Source organism: Syngnathus floridae, chromosome 1 (genome assembly GCF_059516105.1).
Source record: "Syngnathus floridae isolate MCC-2025c chromosome 1, RoL_Sflo_1.0, whole genome shotgun sequence".
In the NCBI taxonomy this organism is placed as follows: Eukaryota; Metazoa; Chordata; class Actinopteri; order Syngnathiformes; family Syngnathidae; genus Syngnathus; species Syngnathus floridae.
Window position 1 is genome coordinate 4,423,092 of NC_142413.1, and position 23,051 is coordinate 4,446,142.

At 42.8% G+C, this 23,051-nt stretch overlaps 1 protein-coding gene across 8 annotated transcripts in view; it reads right to left on the reverse strand.

The window, feature by feature from the left end:
• The window catches only part of ptprda (protein tyrosine phosphatase receptor type Da), a 196,149-nt gene that overhangs the window by 81,457 nt on the left and 91,641 nt on the right, over window positions 1-23,051 (reverse strand). For all 8 annotated transcript variants that reach the window (XM_088394236.1, XM_088394226.1, XM_088394216.1 and 5 more), the window contains exon 10: window positions 8,520-8,557. The gene's annotated coding sequence lies outside the window, so the exon portion shown is untranslated. The remainder of the gene's footprint in view (window positions 1-8,519; window positions 8,558-23,051) is intronic.

Sequence of the window (23,051 nt, forward strand, 5' to 3'; positions counted from 1 at the left end):
ATACAGTAAAACCGATACCACTGAGTCCAAAATAGCTGATAATCGAATCTCTGCCGCTTAAAAAAAAAAAAATTGCCTATATTAGCACTTTAAATTTAAAAGGAGCCCAAAATGAGATCCAAAATCATATAATCATTTTAAATTTTTTACAATGTCATCATTAAAAAAGTTAAAAGAGTTAAGATCATTTGATTTTGTGTGGGGAAAAAAAAAATCCAAATACTCCATGACTTGCTCTAACAATCAACATATTAAGTTTCTTAGTTGAAACGTGATACTTCCTTGGCACCAATTAATACTTTTATAGGATTGGCGCCATCTTGTGGCATCAAAACATAAAATAAAAAATTCCCAGTGAAAACCTGAGGATAGGTTTCACATATAAGCAATTACGTGAATTCTAAACAGGTGAATTCGCGCTAGCAATGTAAAAAAAAAAATTAAAAAATCCTACCCTTGCACTCAAGTGAAACTGCCTTCGGGGGTTGAATGTGGCTTGAACTTAGTTGAAATAAAGTTCTCCGGGTTGTGCAAACACCACTTCCCGGAGCTACTATGAGTTTTGAGAACTTGCTGGACTGCAGATATGCCTCATAATGCAAACATATTAAGCTTGGTCATGAGTCATGTGTACTTTTGAGACCCACTAGGGATAAAACACTATTTTGTAGTCTGTGCGAGTGCAGGGTTAGGGCATGGGTCAACGAAAAAAAACAAAAATGTGTTGGAATGAATTTTGACAAAGCTGGAAAGTTGTTGAAAAAGAACGCAAGCAGGTACGTCACAATGACGAGTTTGCGGGGTCAAAACAAAGCAAAAGTCAAGAATTAAAGAAGCGGAAACGAAAAAAATGGCGACGTCAGGGATAAATTGTCAGAACTGCAGAGTTGTCAGCCCGCGAACACCCGACCCCACCCCTCCCCCGCCATACGCGCAATCGTGATCAAGTAAACCAGCCATCGTAAAATTAATTTCTCCATCGAGCCAGACTCGCTCTGCCTCACGATAACAATCGTTCCTAAGTGGATAAATCTAATCCCGCAATGTCGAGACCGCGGCTGGAGATTGACTTGTTTATGGTTGCGAGCCAAGCAAGTCAAGAGCAGGCGGAAAACAGTGCAGGGTCCTGAACAGCGAGAGGATGTCTCAGCTGGCGCCAAAATAATAATGATAAAAATAAAATAAAAAAAAAACAGCACAACTCTGCGGTCCTTGGCTGAGACAAATTCTCATCTCGGAATCTGTCAAAGGTGATGGACGGCTGAGCACGCGGGCTCACTTTCTGGCGCAATTAAAGCTTCGCCATAATTTGAGGTCTCGGGAGTCGTGGCACTGAAGAGAATGTGCCATTTTATGATGGAAGTGATTGTAAAGATGGATTAGTGTTATTATGTACGTGATAGCCAAGAGGTGGTTTACGGTTTGGCCCCGTGCCAGTTGGCTTTACTATCTGATCATAACTCACTAAAATTCCCTCTCTTGGGGTGAAGGATCATTTGAGATTGCGGGATATAAAAAGCGACAATGAGAAAAGCGTACTTGTAGAAAACGGCTTCGAATTAAAACAACATTTTTCGGGAGCTGCGACTGTAAAGGCGGGGTCGATTAGCATGCGTAGCTAATTAGCATTAAGTATACACCACCAAATGACAATCAGTGTGTTTTCCCAAAAGTTTTCCCAAAACAGACTTCAGATCATTCGATCTTCATCATTTGCCGGGCATTTACGAGACCCGTCCACGCTGCCCGACCAAGCCCCCCCCCCTCCCTGTGGACGATTTATCACGGGCCGTTGTTTGCGGCGGCGCCTCCATTTTACAGTTCAGTGTTCATGAAAAGGAGCTTGCGCCACTGCCGCTATCTGTCAAGCGTTGCCCGCCAATGCACACACACCGCTTTCTCTCGTTCGGGCCAGTGGTCTTCCACCGCCGCCCCCCGCCACTCCCATACCACCTCCGCCCACCCCAACTGACATTTTCACAAGTGCACCTTCATCAGTTTTGCCCTTCGACGCCATCGGTGAAGGTAGGGAGATGTTGACTCGATGGCCGAGTGCTGACAAGGCTATCTTAAATTCAAATTTATGGTGTGAAAAAGTTGTAGATCTGCCATTATATTCCACCGCTTCTCCTCCTGCACAATTTCTATTTGGAGTTTTGAGCTGCAACCTGAAGTTGGGGTCATGCGTGCCGAGATGGAGTTGGTGGTTCGCAGTTACTCCATTCCAGTTGCTTAAAATTAGGGTTGGGAGGGGGGGAGTGGGATATGGGCTGGCATTATTTTTGGAGTTACTGCTAGAGGTATAAATATGAATCGATTAATCGACAACAAATCCATGATCATTGCAATCAAGTAATTGTTTAGAACCATTGTTTAACTAAAGACAGCACCAAAATAACATATTAGCAAACATCAGCTTTGACTTTAGTAAACAACGGCTGCCAATTTCCTCGTGTGATATTGCTTAACTGTTGTTTGGTCGTTTTTATTTTTTTAAATCTCACTAAATAATAACAAATAAAAGTAATTGGTTAATAAACAGTAATTGGATGATTTTTTAGAATAAATCTTCATCCAAATAAAATTGTATTTTATTAATTGATTAATCGATCGAATAACTAAATAATAATAATATTAAATAATAATATTTAAATAATAATAATAATAATATATGTATATATGTAATAAAATATAATATATAATACTATCTATAATAATAAAACAAATATTTGATAGTGGCAGCTAGTTAGGTCCCATTATTTAATAATTTATTTATTTATTATAATATTTGGGTCGAAAGTTGTGTTATTGTTCGTAGTTAGGAGTAGTTCCCACTCAGTTTTAAGTTCAGTGCCAGAATCTAGCGATCATTGTTCAGATTTAAGGACGGAGGGCTGGACTTCATTTCTAATTTATTAATATCTAGATTAAGAGCTTTTGTTTGTTGCTTCCCACTTTCTAATTAAAATGGAGATATCAACTGAATCCATCAAGAAGCGGGGTAACTGACTAAAGAATTTGAATGACGTGTTTGCGAAAACAAGGTGCCTCGTTTGCCAGCTCTGAGGTTTATGGGATGGCTCCCAGCTGTCACTCTAGTGTTGTGAATCTGCGGTGCCGTAATATCTTAATTGTTTCAAATTAAATGCTCGTAAAAGCGGCAAAGGCAAATTAGTTTGCTCCCCCTTTCCACCTCCCCCACTTTCCGGCTAATCTAAAGCAGCCCCTCGACTTGCATTTGCGCGGGAGGCAGTTGAAAACGGTGGAACGGCTCCCGCGCGACATCGCTGGGGTTAGCTGGTGTGGAATTAGCTTTTATGGTTTGTTAGCAATCAACCAATCAAAGCGCGAGAGGGTCTCTCCTTCTTTCTTTTTCCGTTGCCAGTCTTGCTTTGTGTATCTCAACAAATGGAACTATCCTGTGAGGTTTCGTACGCTAAGTTGTCCATCTCCTTCACAGCACCACTGAGTTCAGGTGCACCCCCCCCTTTGCAGATGTGGAGAATAATCACAAAGCCCCCGTTTATTCTCCCCCTCTGTATGAACACATCTCGGTTCTTTTAAACACAATTCTCAGTCTGAATGGATATCAGCATTTCCATTTAGCCACGGTTAACTTGACACCCTCCACTCCACTCCCGCGCGGCAAAAGAGCATCTCCGAATGAAGCCCCCACCAGGCGACTCAAGAAGGCAATTATGCGGCATTACATGTTGCAAAGTGGTTCCGCGGCAGGGGCGGCCGCAGCGATTATCGTCAAAATAAAACCCTGACAGAGAAGGGACGACTCCACTTGGAAGCCTCCAGAAACGCCATTGTCGCCCGGCTCCGTATTGGAAATATGTCCTTTGGCTAGGACCTCCATATGTGTCAAACTCAAGGCCTGGGGGCCAGATACGGCCCGCCACATCATTTTATGTGACAAATTGTGCATCAAATTCGTGTGTCATTACTAGAATTGCAAATTGTCTTCACTTTTAATAATATCTTTTTTTTTTTTTTAATATTTGACCAGTTTTTACTCGTCTGATTTGAAAACAAGTTATTTGTCAGTTTGTTTTGTAGCTTTTACTGTATTTAATTTGAGGTGCTCATACATTTATTTGGGTTGACAGTCATCATGGCCCTCCGAAAGAAGCTATGACTACAATGCGGCCCGTGAAAAAAACGACACCCCTGTGTTATTGCGTTTGTTTCTACGATTTGGTCTTAAGCTATCGCACAAAGAAAAGATGGCGTTGGCTAAACAAAGGCTTTAATTAGCCAGTACGAACATTTCTAAACTGCGAAAAGAAAGCAATGAATACCTAGCATTCTATCTTTATGACGCGTGAATGCCTGAAATGTCGCTAACCAAAACAAAATGATGGCGTTGACTGAACATGAATAACACACCTCGAATTTCCCTAAAATGGCAGCGAATCAATTCCATGTTTGTGGCCTTGTCGCTGTGTGCACATCTAATGGCCGGGGTGTAATCCACCGGCTAATCTGCTGACAGCCCGTGTGACACGGCATTAGTTTTGTGTCACCGCCCGGCGCGCTGCGCCATGCGACTCAACTCGACATGTTTTGCGGGTCACAAAAAAAGAGTGCCTTGCTCTTCCATCACGGCAAATCTGTTGGTAAAATTATGTCGACGTGTGTGGTCGGCCATATTTGCGAAGATCGTTAGCAAACATTGGATTTGCTATCGTTTGGGACCAAATTAGATGTATGTAGCTAGCTAACGCCTCGTGGCTTAATCGGGTGTTTGCATTTTCAGATTACATGGAAACAAATTAATTGGCTTGTAAAGTTAATTACTGCCCCCTACTGGGGTGGAATTTTATTGATCACAATTTTTGACTTGCTGTTTGATTTTGATTAGAAAGCAAATTGAATTTAATTAGGCATATGTTCATTCTCTAAGAACTGAAATCATGTTATTGGGTCAATTTGACTTAGCAGGAAAAAACACCAATCATACTTTAAGTTGTTTTCAGTCTATTACTAATGATTGCAATCAATATTTATAGATCTCACATACAGAACATCTGAGGTGAGCTTTCTTTCTGTTTCTTTTATGTGCAGAATTGAGAACTCAACCACTGTTTGGCATTATAGTTGAGCCTTGGCAAAGGTCTTTTCTCCGCCAGGGTTGAGCTTTGGCTTCAGCTCGAGATGCGAAGAAATGCATCAAGCTTCCCGCCGCTCGAGGGGAAGTTGCAGGAGAGATTGCTTGAAACGCCGATAACCCGGCCGAGGTTTTTGGCCGAGCTGTAGCAAGTCGACTTTAAGACGACTTTTAATTACTGGCCTTTTGAAAAGGGGATCAAGGCAAGAGGAGAAAGACTGCATGCTTTGGAAGGAGATTTAGCTTTCGATGGGGCAAATGATAAGATTCATTTTCTTAAAAAAAAAAAAAATCATCAGGTATCGTGTTGAGAACTAGAGGAGAGCACGGAGGGTGGATTAAGATAACAATCGAGTCGAGAGCTAAGCTTGCGGTGGACATTTTAAGAGACCTTAGTCACCAAAGTCCAGAACGGGCTACTATGGCTGCTTTAGGACTGAATCAGCCATCAGACAGAAACCAACGGAAACCTCTGTCACGTCGTCACTTGGTGACGAAGACATTGTTGACGACCCCCCCGGGAGCGATTATTACCGAGCTTCATGTCATGAAAGCAGAAGCGCTTGCCAAAATACTGTCAGTGGCGGAGAGCCTTGACGGCTCGTCCAGCTGTGGCCTCGTCGCCTTCTCCTTTCCAGTTGCTGGGAAGAGAATAAGACAGACTCTTCTCACGTCATCCAGTGACAAGCGACGGGGTCGCGTTTGTCCTCTTGTTGTACTAATGACGTGTTGTCGCTGGTGGAGTGTCGGAAATACTCTACTGAATAAAATGGTCGCTCCCCCCATAAATTAATTGTAAAAATCATATATTATATTACATATTATATATAATTTATTTCTTATAACTTATATATAATTATTTTATATAACTAATAAAATATATATTACATTTTATTTGAGAATCTTTAATTATCCTTTATTTATTGGCTAATGTACAATTAGCTTTTATTTATTGTTTGTTTGTTTGTGTATTTGTTTGTTTGCTAATATACAACTAGCTTTTTATTGATGTTTCATTTTAAGTAAGTTTAGGAAGTTTGGGTCGCAGAAAGGAACCGCGTATTCCGTCCAACCACTTTCATATTTTATGTCTTATTCAGCAAACTTAAACTCATCGAACTGTGCAATTTGGTGCAACGAAAGGATTCGATATTTGATTCTCAGCATACTCAGGAATCTAAAAAATTGCTGTGTTGTTCAGTAGGTAAATTAACTCGAGCAGGAGGCAGTTAAATTGCCATTTGTGCGCAATATGGAACGTCAAAACAAAGCCAACTCGCGTTGCATGGAGCAAATGGCACAAAATCTATCTGCTTGTAGACCTGACTGCTTTCCTGCATTACAATTCAGATTACAAAACAACGTGGACATGCCCGGGTGTGTTCGCTCGGAGTGTTGGCTGGCAAGCCCTTCCAATTAAAACATAAATTGGACGTATTGTAAATAAAACGCAATATCGCAAATACTTTTTTTACAGTGATAGCCCGACCGACACCCGCCTAACCCTGAAAAAAAAAGTTCAGGGTTCAGTCCTAGAGCTTTTTCCTCTTGTTTCCCTCACGCTAACTATGCGTGACGCCTGAACAGAAGCACGGGAGCTGTGCTGCCGAGGTGCCATGTGGTGAGACTGAAGTTCCCCCGAAGAACGGCTCCGGGCGCACACCTGAGCCCCGTCATGCCGAGCGCACGCAGTCAACTTGACGTGAGCCGACAGTAGCCACCATTAGCCATTCCCAGGCTTAAATGAGCATACAGGTGAGCACAGGCGCGTGTGTGTGATGGGGGGGGGTTGGGGGGGGGGAGAACAGTGGGCTGTGCAGCAAAGATTGGCAGCAACAGAGGAAACGGCAGAGCCGGTCAACGAGAGATAGCAGAGAGTGGCGGCTAGAAATGGAGGAAAGCGCGGCAAAGGCCACAATTTTCTCCTCACGTAGGCGACCAATCCTCAAAGACACTTTCATCCACCTTCTGCCTCAGGTTGCTGCAACAATTCTTCTTTTTAAAGTCACATAGCAACAACTGACTCCAACCAAGACCAGTGGTGAGCAAAATAATCAATTTAAGACTTTATGACCAGTTGGTAAATCACAACATGTCTAAGGTCAATGATCAAAACTACCGTATTTTCCGCACGATAAGGCGCACCGGATTATAAGGCGCACCTTCAATGAATGGCCCATTTGAAAACTTTGTCCATATATAAGGCACACCGGATTATAAGGCGCACCTTCAATGAATGGCCCATTTTAAAACTTTGTCCATATATAAGATATATACATTTGGCTCGCGGGCCGGACTTTGGACACGCCTGCTGTAGTGGCTCAATATTGGTCCATATATAAGGCGCACCGGATTATAAGGCACACTGTCGGCTTTTGAGAAAATTGGAGGGTTTTAGGTGCGCCTTATAGTGCGGAAAATAAGGTATATTTTATTGCATTTTTTGTAACTTTCAACTTCCTTTGCAACAACAATGAAGTGAGTGACTTTAAAAAAAATGAAAGCACGGCTGACTAACACACTACGTCATGTCCAAGGCCTTGCCCTAATTATTCCCCCACTGTTACGAACTCAAATCCACGACGTGAGCCACAAACGGGCATTTAAATGAACATTACAACAATACAGACATGATTCGCTAGCAATAGCATATCATAGCAATCCCCAGAGAGTGTACAAATGTGGATTGAATTTCACTGAAGCAGAGGGAAACAGACAGGCTGAGAAATAGCAGTCCGTTTGCATTCACCGCCTTTTTGTTTTTGTGTTACCGGGCGGAAAACGTCGCTCCACTGATTTGATGGTTCATCTCGCAAACTGTCAAAAAACACTTGCAGCCATCGCAAAAGTTTGGACCTTTTTTCAGCATTGCAAATATTCTTTGTAATGTAAACCACATACAAGAATAGTGCCGCTATTTTTCTGTCCTAAAACTAAAATAAGATTCAATTGACTGCAAAAGTATCAGAAAAAAAATCTAACAATTTAATCAGCGCCATTACTAAGCTTTTTAATCAATATTTATACCTCACAAATCACACTATTTTGATACATAAAGTACACCGATACTAAAACGATACTGTTAGCATTAAGCTAGCAGTTTGATGACATCACATGGTTTAATTGAACATTTTGCTGCTTAGATATACTGTCAAATGTTTATATTTGTTAAAGTCGTAAGAGTCATATATTCAATTTCAACTGTGAGTTGTATTTAATACTGTGCAAGCCAAGTCCATAGAGCTTCAAGGCAAACAAATCTCGGGGAACATTAGCATCTCCACGTCCCTACATTTTCCTACATTTGCAATTGGCCAGGTCAGTGTCAATCCAAAGTTGTGCAACTCCTACCACAGGCGCAGCTTTCGATTATGTCAGCACACTAAGAAAAAACAATGCTTACCTTTCAGCACTCAGGCAGACTTTCCAGGAGTTCACAAGCTGCGGGATGACAACAAAAGGCCATCAACATCGGCAATAACAGCATGTTTGGGCATTGCGAAAGCATCGTAATCACAGTTATACGGTGTAAAGGGCAAACATTTATTATGCGCTGATTACACACGACAGGGTCGTGGGCTGAAACGTTCTTCAACCAATAACTCGAAGTAGGTCCTTAGTCGCTTTTCTAGGGTGCCAGTGAAAAGGTTAAAGATTGAGCGTCGGGGAGGTTAGCACATCACCGTTCAAGGTCTTTAGATGAATGCCAAGTTCTCTTTCAAAAGCATCGAGAGAGAATTAATCATGTGATTGATGGCCGGCATCTCTTCCACGCACCGCTTCCCTTGTTTTCCAGCTGGGAGATAAAAATTCATGCTTAGCAATGGTCGCCAGCGCAATTGATTCTGGCAGGCGGCGCGGTGCGAGGGGGCTAAGCATCTGAATAGCTGCCGTCAAAAAGATGAGGGGGGGGGCGGGCGTGTGGATTTATTCCTAGTTCATATGCAAACCGTATCACGGAATTGCTGAGACGACGGTTGTACAGCGTTGCTGCCTTTTCACATAATCGCTAGCGACTCTTGTCACTGGCTTACGGGTGCCACGTCTTATCAACGCAGGCAATGAACGCTCGCCGCCATTTGCTCGGACGTGACAAATCCTTTACAATTCCAAAATCATCGCCTTGTAATTACCACCGACTGGAAATAGGTCTGCGAGTCGAGTCGTCGGCTTATCTGCGCGACGTGACATTTTCCAATCTGATCTTTCACCGTGCGTTGCAAAGGGGGGGGGGGGCAGAAGTTAATTGGTAGGCCCTATTGGTCTGATCCACAACAACTATATCCTGGTTGGTCAAGGAGCGGTGTAAATGATTAACGACTGCGCCGTACTTATCAGCGGGTCATAAGGAAGGCACCTGTCTGTGGTTCTACAGCCCTACATAGATTTATGGCTCATAAACGGCCTTGAATAAAGCCACTCTGCTACCCCGTGGGACTAATAGCGTGGAGTTTAGGAGGATTATGCAAAGCCAATTTAGCAACTCGGTAGGTACAACGGGTAATAACTTGTTGAATCCGAGCATGGAGCCGATTGCGGAAGAGAAAACTGTTGCTGTTTGTTAACACGGTGAGACATATGCAAGGAGGCGACGATCGATGAAGGTGTTTTATTCAAGTTGGTTGGCCATTTTGGCACTCTTACTTTGTTTGAAAAGTTTAACAGCTTTTAGATGGACAGCAAAATGAAATCCCCAAAGGGAGAGAACCGAGATTCTGAAAACGCTGTCTGACGCTCGTGTGGCCATGTTAGCTAGCGAGAAGGAATCGGTCACAATGTTGAGATGCTGTTAGGGTCGCGTCCCACAGGTTCAAACTGATAACCCGGTTCATTTGTCGGTATCTGGTGCGGTGGATTAAATGTAGAGGAATGCTGGGAAATCCAAAATGATGTGTTGCCTTCCTTCCAATTCCCATTGCAATACAATCTGAGTATTTGCCTTAATTTGATCCAGATTAGAGAGATGTCTTTTTGGGGTCAAAGTCCCTTACCTGGAACCCCCACCCCTCTCCCCTTTGGAAATTCTCTATAAATTGCCCCTTCTGACAGCCAGCCGTCAACCCGGGAGCAATTTAAAAAGCCTGCCAGTCCACAGGGCTGCCTATCAGCCGAGCTGCCACAACGCAGACAGGAACTCCACCGCCAGCAAACACGGAATGTCAGCTGGCTCCCCCAAAATTCCAACGGCTGAAGGGGGCAAAGACACATTCTCAAAGATGCGTTAGGGGAATGACAGAACATATTAGTGAGTGTTGTGTCACAAAGGTCTTTTTTTTTCTGGTCGCCACTTCAAATGCTGAGACAAGGAGCCGCCACGTCGTCCCGTCGTGCTCCCCAGCCGGAACTCGACTAAATGCGCACGTTGCCCCAAACGATCAAGCGTAAACAGTCCGGGCTGGAGGATTGGCAGTTTGCTGCCGCGTACTTCTCTCTGCCATATGTCTTTGTCAGAAATATTTGCCGGGATGTAGGAGAGGAAATCAATCCCCCCCCTGGTTTCCGCACGTCACAAAAACAAAGCCGCACCGGCGGTGATGCTTGGCAGATCGGCGCCAACGGAACAACTGGCTGCCGACGACGGACCAGATGGTCCCCGGCGTCTAATCGGCGTTTAGCGGCGAAGAAGAACGGTTGATGCCTTGTTCTTCCTGTCTCAATTAGCAGCCGCCAAAGATGGATGAAAATCTTTTTGTTATTGACCCGTCACAGATGCATTTTTCTTCAAAAATCCAACATATGTCGTCATCACATCATTGGACAGTTGCTACTTTACAAAATTGGCACAAAGGCTCTTTTGAACGATTGCTTCTGGGCAGCTGACATTGTGCCACGGAGCCTCGCCGTTCGCCTTTCAGTTTGTGTCGTCGCAGCAGCAGCGGCAGCAGCATGTTTGCCAACAGCCACGAGAGCAAATGGAACAAAAGCTCCAGTTGGCCGGGTCACACTGTGATTTACCTCAGGGCTCTCGGCATGTTTTGCATGGACTGGGGTGGGTAATTTTGGTCTCCATTAGTGAGAGAGAAAGAGAGACGAGAGAGGTAGACGGAGACTTTTTTTTTTTTTTTTGCCTGAGGTGAGCTGGCATTAGGGGGACACATCCCCCTCCCCCACCCCTATCCCATTCAGCCAGGAACGTTAATGGAGTTGAAGTGGGTCATCTTGAGTTAAATTGAAGCCGCTGCCAATGGAAGAGGCTTTGAAGCAACAACCATTTAGCAATTGCTGTAACGCTATGTGGCAACCTCAGAGTGGAACATCGGTCTTGCAAAGCTTACGTCAACATTTGCTGAAAATCATTTATTTTCAGAGGGGATAATTTAAAATTAAAAAATTATTCAAAGCACTTTTTTGATTTTTTTTTTTAAATATGCCATGTTTTTTTTTCTAAATATGCCAAGTTTTTCTTTTCCTAATTTGTCAGATTTTTTTTAAAATGTGCCAAGGTTCCGGAATTACAGTACACCTTCCAAACCCCTAAAGCCGTTCACCTGAAATCTCGAGTTCCAGAAAGACGGTATTTTCATTTATCACTTATCAATTAATTTTCAGTCGCCAGTCATCTGTGCATCCAACAACACTGCTGCTCTGCTTAGCTTTTAGCGCTGACGCGTTTCTCTGTTGTCTAACCAATTTTTCAAAAGTACATCCTATTTAAATAATTGTAAAAAAGAGCTCCCTTCTGAGTTTTATGTTTTCCGAATACCTCTCTTTAGCCAACAGGTCTCCTTTACGGCACAAGTGTCCTTCCCTTGCCCTTTTTTTCTATGGGCAAAAGTCATTAGCGAAAGGGTTAAAAGACACGTCGGACAACCGTATGTTTCCATAATTACCTTGCTCTGGTGTCACGATGCGGACAGAAAGCTTTCTGCTAAAACGCCACAGTGGCGTTTCAATTACGCTGCCTCTTGTTGCTCGGCCCGGCGAACATTGGAAAGCGGCGGAAGGTGACAAAAGGTGACGATGTTATCGCGGCGCCTAGCGTAACGTGGGGTCGTCGTTATCACGCAGTAGTCAGGAGGCACGCGTAAAACGCTCCCGGTGGCTTTGACGCTTTAAATTACACGCAATTAAAATAAGACACCGCCACTTTAAATATGCCCTTGGGGATTTTTGAAGCGCTGTTTGGATCCGTGCAGCTTTGATACAACCCGATGGGATGCAAGACCACAAAATCAATGTGGACTTATTGTGCTACATGTCCTCCCCCCCCCACTTCTCGGGCTCACTTCTATTACACCGTGATTTAAAGTTGAGATTCTCCAGCCCAATTTGAAGTTATTACGGCCAACTGGAGTTAATGGATAAGACAAGCACCTTGCATTATTAATTAAGGAGATTGATTTGAGTCTTTGAAGCTTTTGCTCTCTCGCTCGCACACACAAACGTCGCCAGAAGGCTTGGCTTGAAGAAAGCAGTAGATTAAAACGATCCATTTATTTTGCTCCGATGAAAATTCATTGGGTTAAAATGTTTCATTATTATTTTTACACTCCTGTTTGTTTGTTTTCACAACTTCTTATTAAGGCCTGAACAGTTCTTGGAATTGCTTTAATTATTCTTCATTTGACAAATCCTTTTGGGGGGGCCTCAACGATCCTCAAAAACAGGATGGTTAACAACTCATTATAAATAAATATAAAAATAAAGCTTAAGTAAAAGCACACTTCCTTCCCCAGGTAATGACTTCTGTTGCTAACATTTCTCCTGTTACGATATAAATAGTTCAGCATCCTCTCTCAGTAGTGTCAAGCAGAGGCTGCTGCATGCCAAAACGTGTTTTTTTTTGGGGTTTTTTTTGCCACCCCACCAAGGTCAGTAGGTCTCGGCTGGCTTCCTCCGACGAGAGCCGCAATTAAAGCTGGGAGGCCGTGCATCATCCCGGGCTGAGTCATAAGTTGCCCACCGGTACGATGCATCACTCTCAGTTACACCACGCAGAGTATTTATTTGGAAGGCCACCCAACCAACGGCCCACGGGAGAGTCATCGTATGCAAATATGAGGGATGGACGCCGAGTTCACCTTGCCGTTGCGCCGCTGGGCCAACAGAGGGTCGTTTAGCCGGGTGGGAAGAGGCAACAGCGGGCAACCGTAACATTCTGCAGCACAAGGTTTTGTTTTGTTTTTTTACAGTCAAAAAGTCAGGGAAAATGTTGGAAAAATTGTTTTCTAGTCTAAAAGATTTGCTGAAATTACATTAAATATTTTTTCCATGGTCAATCTACTGGATTTTAATGCTAATATTAAATATATATAAATATATAACTATATAAAACTTTATCATTTTCCAACAGTAGCCAAATAAATCTATTTCTACTAGTTGTACTAATATTGACTAAAAGTTTTTGATGTCCAAACACTGTGCCCCACATTGACCCATGAACAAACAAATGTACCAGGAGGGTTAAGTGCAAGGAATTGGGCACAGATCCTAATAAAAGCACAAGAAATAAACCTCCAGGTTGTCTGCTGTTTTATGCGTTTCCTTGTCAGCGCATAAAAAAACAAGGAAAAAGAAGGTCTGACCTGTCACAGAGACTGATGCTACTGAGACAGATTGAGGAGATTTTATGCTCGGGTCAGAATGACCCAGGGGAAATGAAAACGAAGAGTGCTTCGAATTCCGCGAGTGAAACATTTGGATACAGGTCCGCGCACAAAGTACAGAGACGTGCGAGACTGCAATGTCACGTGCGAGAAAGGCATCGGCGGAACATTTAGCGTGACAAGCCGCGGCAGATCTCTCTCGATGTCATACTGCGTGAATAAAGGACCTACGTGGTTCACATTTTTAAACTTGGGACGTGGGAGTGCAAACAGTAAAAGAAAAAAAAAGGCACTGATTATACAAAAGCAACACTCGGAACACATAGCTTAGAATTATAACAGCCGCAAAATGAAACTCTCGTCGCTATGACAACCATTATATATTCACATTAAAGGCTATAATGTGTGGCCTTGTATTAGCTTTGCTTGAAACTGGACCTTAATATAACGGCCTGAATATGATTTGGATCTGCTGAGGAGAATACTGTCATTTATGTTGCCATGACAACACCACATCACCCAGGCTAAAGGTTGGTAGACCAGCTCGGACAACAAAATATACTTCCCTTATTCAAGCCATATGTAAAAATCGGAACTGCGACTACCCTGGATTGTGATAAGGATGCTAGCTGGCATGATGCTAGCTTGCACCATGACAACAAACACAAACAAAACAATCAAAAACATAACATGAATCGGCTCCAAATTTTATTGGACCACCCGGGACATTCCATTGTCGCGTAACGGTTCGCAAAATGTTTTGGCGGAGCGGGTTCTGATATTTGGCCATGTTCAGTTGGGAGAGAAAACGGAGGAAGGACTTGCTCAAGTGGAACGTGCCCAAAAACAATTAGCACAATTAAAACATAAAAGCTGGGGGGAAAAAAAAGTTGAGGAAATGAAGTGTTAAGGAACATCTGAGGCCGCGACAAGCTGCTACGACGACAAAGTAGCAGCAGCAGATGCTTCTCGGGTGTTTGCAACAAAGCTCAATCTTCACTCTCTGCAGGGGGGAGGGGGAGGGGGGAGGCCTCTATTTTTAGAGCCAATACTATTCAAATTCGTCTTCAAGATGGACCGCCTTCTCGTTTTCTCGGCGTCTTTCCCCATCAATGTGACAGTCACAGCTTTCCAAAGTTTGCCGCCGTTGAGGTGACAATCTCGCGCGGGTCCACCACCACTACTAGCAATTATGCGCACTCCCACTCACTCTTATTCTGCCGCGGCGTATGCTGGGAACCTCCTGTGAATAGTTGCTTTTTAGACATGAAATTAAGGTGCAATTAAAATGGCTTACGCTGTGATTATGCTCATTTACATGATTTTTTTTTCTTTTTTTTTTGCCTCCGCAATCACGACCACTTCTCAACATCCGCCACTATTATTTTGCACTAAACTTTAGATGATGTGCAAAATGATTTGCAAGTTTTTTTGCCAGTGACACACTGAGGTTTGATTCTTGTCATTTGGGAAAATGTGGAGAGTGGAGGTAGGAGGTGATTCTGACATATACAGTAATCCCTCGTTTATCGTGGATAATTGATTCCAAAAACCACCCGCGATAAGTGAAATCCGCAAAGTATGGTCACCAACAAGAAGTACTGGGCAGGCTAACGAGTTAGCGGAAATATGCTAATTCGCGATCGTGCTAACGCGAAAACGGACTTCTAAAGGAATGTAAACGAACATTTGGAGCAATACTACATTGTCCTAAAGGTTAGACACACGTTTCCTCAATTTAGAAGATTTATTTTGACTTTTAAATGGTTTTGTAATTTGGAAAAAAAATATGCAATGTAGTGAAGCCGCGATAAACGAAACGCGAAGTAGCGAGGGATCACTGTAATTGGTTCAAGAAACAACCCCATTCTTAATACAATTGAAATGATATAAACCAATGCTACTGACTCCCAAGAGCTCAGAGGACATTAGAAAGACAACCGAGGCTGTTATCTGAAAACAAAAATCTAACATCCACTTGTATTAGAGGCGCTAAACTTAAGAAGTCAACGTTTTGAAAGGAGTCGTCGAGTTTAGCTCGTAAACGTAGATCAGTGAGAAAATCTTACTGGTCAGATTTGTCTGACAGGTGATGAAACCAGGATGTGTTGCAATTGAGGAAATGTACCCTAACCCCACCTCACCCTCTCCTTCAACATCTGTCTGCGGCACATCTGTTTCCCATTTCCCCTCGAGCGAGCAAAGCTGCCTTTGCCCGGCGGCTCGACGGAGCGTGGCGGGGGATATCGCGGAGGTGCGCTAGCATGGCAGCTTCTCACCACTTGGCAAGCGACAAAGAAGTTGGATCAAACGGGGGGAGGGGAAGGGGTGCATTGTAATTCATCAAGTTTCCAAGCGGACATGAAGAATGTCCCCGTGAATACCGACGGACGCACGGTCGCTACGTGCGAGGCGGTGACAGCCTCTATGAAAAACGGCCGTCTTCCGACAGAACCCGAGGGGATGTACGCGGCGTGCCGTGATGGATGCGTCGCCCCTTTGGCCTGGCCAAGCATTTACTTTATCACAACAAGTCTTCACGACACCAACGAGGAGCTCTTAAGGTCTTGGGGTGTCCCGTGCCTTGAAAGGGGCATATTGATTGCATAGTGAAACAGTCACTTATGACAAATGGAGCCCTAAATCAAATCGGGAGATAGATCGTCTGGCGGCGGTGTCATTAAGATGGCGTGATGGCCGGATTAATATGGTGATTAAATGAGGGTCGGCTACTATGTCAGCGAGTCGTCTCTGACAAGCCGACCCCCGCGTGGGCCGTAAACACTCTTCATCATCTCGCACCTTTCCAGTGTCTTATGAGGCGGGGTTCCTTTCCCATCGCGTTTGGACCAGCCTGGAAATTCTGCTGCGGAATTGTGCCACTATCCCCCAGCAGATCGGAATCGTATCGTTTGGTTTTTGATTTGCATGGCTGACTGACAGACAGGGTACCCGGTAAAGATACCGTGTGTCACAATCCGGAAGAAAGCAAGGCATCTCAGAAAGATTCGGTTCTGCTTTGAGATTGGAAAAGACCGATTTATACTCCAAAATCAAAACTACGGTAATTTCCGGATTATAAACCGCTATTTTTTGCACAAGCTTTGAACCCTGCGGTTTATTTATAGTCCATTACGGCTTAGCTATAGATTTGTCAAGATTTTTTATAATATTGTAAGATGATTTGTCTTGGTAATCCAGGTAATAGTAATTAGCACATTTCCATTAAAACACCTGCGGTTTATAGTCCGGTACGGTTTATCTAGGATTTTCCGGGTTTTTTATCTGGTGCGACTTATATTCAGGTGCAGTTTATAGTCAGGAAATTACGGTCCTGTTTAAATGAAACTGGATCGTGGGCATACAGAATGTGATGCTTGATACTAAGCGTCACTGAAAATACCAGACCCAAAATCGGTACATATCGGAAAGACTTAGGACTGATGTCATAATGACACAATACAACACAATACAAGAACATGACTGTCTTGACTGAAGAAAATAAATAAATAAATTTCCATGATGTGATGCAAGATTATTTCAATTGAAGACGGTCCACTGTAAGGGTCTAAACTGACAAATCCAGCAAATGTTCTGCTTATTCAATCTCAAATTCCAGGACCAAAATATAGGACTTGTTTTTTCCAAACCAATGATGGTATCCAATGCTTTCAAAAGACTCAGTGATTTTTAGTGGGGCTAATAAAAATGCTCTTGGCTGGAAGGAAAGTGCAAACGTGGAGGGGGAGAAAAAAAAAAAAATCAGTGCTGCCAAGGCCAGCAGACAGTAGCGAGTACATTTGGCTCATTTTGTAAGCATGCGCTACGCTCGGGCGTGCGCGTGACCCCGGTGCTCCATATGGTCTCGAACATGGCGCGGCGTCCACCGCGCTGTGGGCGCATGCCGCTTTGGCAGACCTCGAAGCCGTAAAGGTCTGCGGAGTGGACGCACGGTCGAAATGATCCCGATAACCTTCAATGCTCTTCCTGCTCGGTAATATTACGGTGCTGAATAGAAACAGAAGTTGCATGATGGGAATTTACAAAATTGCACATCAAGATAAGTTTGATACTGTAATATCATAATTGATGAGAATTTACAATAAAATTAACTTGGCCTGGGTAATAAATTCAATATACAGTAGATACGATTTCCAATTTCCAAGAAAATGAGGTCGTAAAACTGGACAATTACCGAAAAATTAGCGTTTTAAAAAAAAAAAAGACATTAAAAGCAGTTCAAGTTTTATAGTAATGACTTTTGGAAATGATGAATATTATCATTAAGACAACGACGCAATTTGTGTCACAGTTAGCGACGCGGAAATCTTTCAAAGCATCTTCCAAAGCATCCATCGGCAGTTTGGCTCGATGATCTCCGGATGATTTGATGTGCGGAATAACGCCGTGGCGGCAGTATATTCATGCGTCAACCGTATCTTCCAAATGGCTTCCTAATTTGAGCAGACGGGTCCCACCATCAGGTCACCCGCCAGCATGCTGATCCATTTGAGCGGGAATAAAGCTGAAATCAATTTTCACTCTTCTGGGTTAGGTTGGGGAGAATGGTTGTGATGGGAGGAGGGGTCGTCAGTTTGAATGCTTCGCCTGTTTGTGCCCGCGGGAGCACTTACTCCACTTTTGCTGACCTCTTTGTCCTTTCCCCACTACGAGCATATCGCTCTCGTTGAAATGATAACGGCTTTCCAATCTGTGGTCAACACTTTTTTTTTTCTACTCTACTACTCTTGTCCTCTTGGCACTTTTAGTGCTGGTTAGTATCGAAATGGATTTTTAGCACCTGGCAAAACAGACCTGAGTTAAGTCACGGAAAGCCGAAGAAATAAAATTCTTGACAAATGCGATGATACTTAGCTTATTTCAATTATGCTAGCACCAAGCAGGACTGGAAATGGGCACAGAATGCTTCGCTACGACTCAGCGCGTTAGCTAATGGTGTTTTCTTTGCTCGGGAAATGACATATAATATCATTAAATAGAGATACGCACAACCGAGTGTCGACAGATTCATCTTTTGGGGCACGTCGGTTCGGTTCGTGGGTGTCGAGTGGCTCCCTGACGACAGATCCAGATCATCATTTGGAAACATCCGCCGCTCGTTACGTATTTTTAGGGATCTGCGGCTTTCTATACATTGTGGGCCTCCATTTAAAGTTAAAAAAAAAAAAAAGTTAAAGGAGGAATGCTGAGTGGTCTACCACTGTGACCACAAACTATTTATGATTTAAATTGGCCATGGTATGAAAGTTCCAAAAGATCCTTAAACACAACTAAGACCGCCACCACGGACCAGAAAAAAATTTTTTCTATCGTATAAGACGGCTGGTAAAGCGTTTCTAAGTCTATATACGGCTTAAATTAAGTCAGCAGCTTTTGTTTTTACGAACCGTTATTTGCAACGATGATCTTCTGGATCCGGTACCGGATATCTTCATTAGGTCTATGTTCTTAAACATGAAGTTCCTTACCAGAGCGATTTCACACGGCGATGCACTCTCCCTAACATTTCTTTGACCTTATGCAAATGAAATGATGTAAAACACAACAATCCTTCAAGGACACCGGTTAAGACTCGCACGGAGACGCAGCCACCGAGACGTGACCTTAACGGCGTTTTAATTTCCACTTGGAGAATTTCATCTGCATGATTACGTGGACGCTTTCGTGTATGATCGGCTGCTTAGATTTTTTTTTCGTGCGTCACTTTTGCCATTGCAGCACATTTGTCTGATGTACGGCGTAATAAATGTTTGGGGGTGGGGATTCAGGAAATCGTCATGTTGAGTAAAATCGGAAACATTTCATAACTGTTGGAACAATACTCTCAGTAGTTGAGTGATTTGAAGTAATTGGCGCATTTAAGTTCCAACCTCACTCTGGCTGATGTCAAAACATGCCCACCTTGCGGATCCGATAAGACTTTATTTATTTAGATAATGATCGTATCGGCGAATGTTATTCGCAGATATCCTCTGACGGGGACACTTTGAAGAGGCCACGACCTTCAAAGTGTTTGCTGCCACTGCTTGCTAAGGGAAAGGGAAGCCGTTTGCTAAAATTAGCCAGCCACCCGTCCCCTCCCGTCCGAAAGGATTCAATAATGGACTCCGGCTTTGTCAAAACAGCAGATTGATAGGAATCCTCAACGGGCCGGCGTTTTTGAAAGAGAGCAGCTCGAGAAAAGACGGATTACGTCCTCTTTGAAACAGCTAACCTCTGATTTTTGGTTTCTCTTTACAAAAAAATCAAAAAAGGTCAAAGAAATCAAATGAAAGACAGGCAAAGTGTTTTGTTTCTCATTTTTTCCAAAGTCCTATTCAACCGTCGCCGCCTTATCTGCCATCCGCAGCCGACCGTGTGGCCCGAAAACCGCCTTAATGCGACAAGTGTACGATAAACTCCACAGATCAACTTTTTCGATAGTCGCCGAGGCCATAAACAAGCGGGGGCCTCTAATCTGATAATCCACCTATGAAAGATTAGGGCACGGGGAGTATTATTGTGTTGTCACTCTTGCTTACAGGGTCACCCGGGCTTTGGCTGGCGGGGTTAGACATCCCTCAGTGAACCCCACAACGGTGTCACATCTCAGCAGGTGAGCTGAGGCGATAAGACTGACTGTGAGATGTTCAGTGGACACACTGGAAGTGTCACAGGTACTAATGAGAAAGCAAACAAGGTCAAAGGATCCGGGTCCTTGCTAAAATTTCCTACTCGTGTACCAAGCCGATGAGGGGTCAACTGTTGGACTTCAAGATGACTGTTAGATTTTAGAGTTAATTTAGCATCTTTACCTTCATATGATGGGGTGTCAAACTTATTTTTATAGTCGTAGTTTGCTTCAAAGGGCAATTAAAATTGTCAATCCAAATAAATGTATGAACGTCTCATATTGTATATATTGTATAGGCTACACAACAAACTGATGAATAACTAGTTTTCAAAACAGAGATGAATAAAAACTGTCTAAATATTTAAAAAATAAATATTGAAATCAAATACTTAAAAATAAAAATGATTTGAAAGAAAATGAATGGTAATAAAAATTGCTAACAATATCTCTATTTTTTTAAAAGTGAAAACAATTTGAAATTTTGGAATTGACATGAATTTGATGCATAATTTGTCTTCGCGGGACGCCTAAAATGATGTGGCGGGCCGTATCTGTATAATTTTAAAAAAATGAATGGTAATAAAAATTGCTAACAATATCTCTATTTTTTAAAAGTGAAAACAATTCGAAATTTTAGAATTGACATTTGATGCACAATTTGTCTTCGCGGGCCGCCTAAAATGATGTGGCGGGCCGTATCTGGCCCCCGGGCCTCGACTTTAACACCTGTGATGTGACTGCTGATACTATATTTTATCATTTAGCCCATCTGTAAGCATGTTTACCCGCGACTATCACTATGCATTGCATGATTTATCCTGGCTGGCTGGGATTAGGGTTTATCTAGAACACCGTTAACACAACCTGCCGCCCCCTTTTTATCTGGCATCCGACAAGACGTGTTTTTTTTGGAATCAAACACCGCCCTGAACTGTGCGGAGGAAGCCAGCGCCACGCTGCACAGACTTCACGGGAAAATGACAAGACAGCATTCGTTTACAAAAGCAGCTGATTTCAATAGACCCATCTGGGTCGGATGGTGGGGGGGCACCCCAGGGCGCCGTCCTCTGCACACTAATAAATTGGTAATTCTTGACAATGAGAGCACAGTAATGACTTTTCATGCATTACAAATGGTATTTCTTTGAGCCTTGAGGACAGAATTGTTGTTCTTAAACTTTTAATTATATATATAATTATATTATTATTATATTATTATTATTATTATATTAATTCAGAATACAATAAAACCGAATGTTAACTGAAATAAACGAAAATATGTTTTTTTTTTTTGTTGCCAAATTTAGTCTGTCCTGGTCTTCCTTTTTCCGTTAGACCATCTTGCTCATATCGCGCTACACTTGACAGAATCTATTACCGCGGGAAAAATATTGCGCAAACAGTACATGTTGCAAAAACTGCCCTTAGCACTAATCCTTTCAGTTCCTATTCACGTTAATTGAGTTATTTTGGACTCTCAAACACTCCCATCATTCAACAATGCAAATAGAACGTTCCCAGTTGTCCCGTAAAATACATTATTTTAATAGCCTCATTACATTTTCACTGCTCGCTTTCATTGCCCCGTCTGATTTACGCCGCCGTCGTTTTAGCGCCGGTTGCCGTCCTGCCAAATATCAAGGGTCAACCTGGGGCGCGGCATCTCGGACCTTTAACTCCCGACGTAAATTTCATCAAGGTGAGCAAAAGTGTTTACCCCACGTTAATTAAGCCAGGTTGCTGACCCGTAAAATGAGCAAAGATAATACTGACCTTAACATGCTCTTCTGCACATGGAGGTAATTGCTAAGGCTCCGGGATCAATCAATATTGACTCGCCATGTTTTTTTTTTTTCGTCGTTGTTATTTAAACAGCATCCTTCTCAGGAGCTGAATGTGTAAAAGTGGTTTCAGATGGATAAAGAACATATCCCTAATAGTTTAACCTTTATCCGTCAATATGACGACTTATCCGTACGTTTATAGATTGCGGTCGGTCAGCTACAAAACTAGCTAGCTCGTTTTTAATTACGCAAAGTCAGCCATTGCTGTGCTTTGTTTTCCATTGGTAAACATTACAAGTAAGTGACACAAATTTCCCGGGTGTTTGTGTAACTTTTTAACACCAAGCCGAGAGCGTTTTGGACCTCTTATTTCAAGTATGGCGCGTGGTCCAAACGGACTCGGTCCTCCGTTTAATTTTTCAACAAAGACTCGGCAGACATTTCCATCTCCACTTGATAAATCTCACCGTCTTCCTTCTGCTCCCTGCCATAGCCGAGTCATTTATTTTCTATTTCTCCCAGCTATATTTCCAAGTTAATATTTCATTTTTTTTTTCTCATCGCACCTGACAAAAAGATGCCATGAGGGATGATAAGAAGTCTGAAACCTTTGCACTGCGAAACAGGATTTACCTTTTTCTTATTATTTGTAAAGACTAAAATAGACGCTTGTCACGTCATCTTTTTTTTTTTTTTCACGCAACTACAGTATGTTAATGACGATGAAACATTATGACTGATGCAAACACAAACGTGTCTCCACCCCCTGCGGGAAAGATCACAAAGATGGCCTGACTGACGTTTCTATTTATAGTTTTTTCCAAACCAACAAAATCCTGATTGTGTCACTCAGACCTACTTTTGTAGCCGTCGGCGTAGCACTTATCATTCATATGCTTCAAAATGCAAGATTGCGAGGATCCATTTTTTCTTTTTAAAGATCATGGCGATTTGCAAAGCTTTTAAATGAG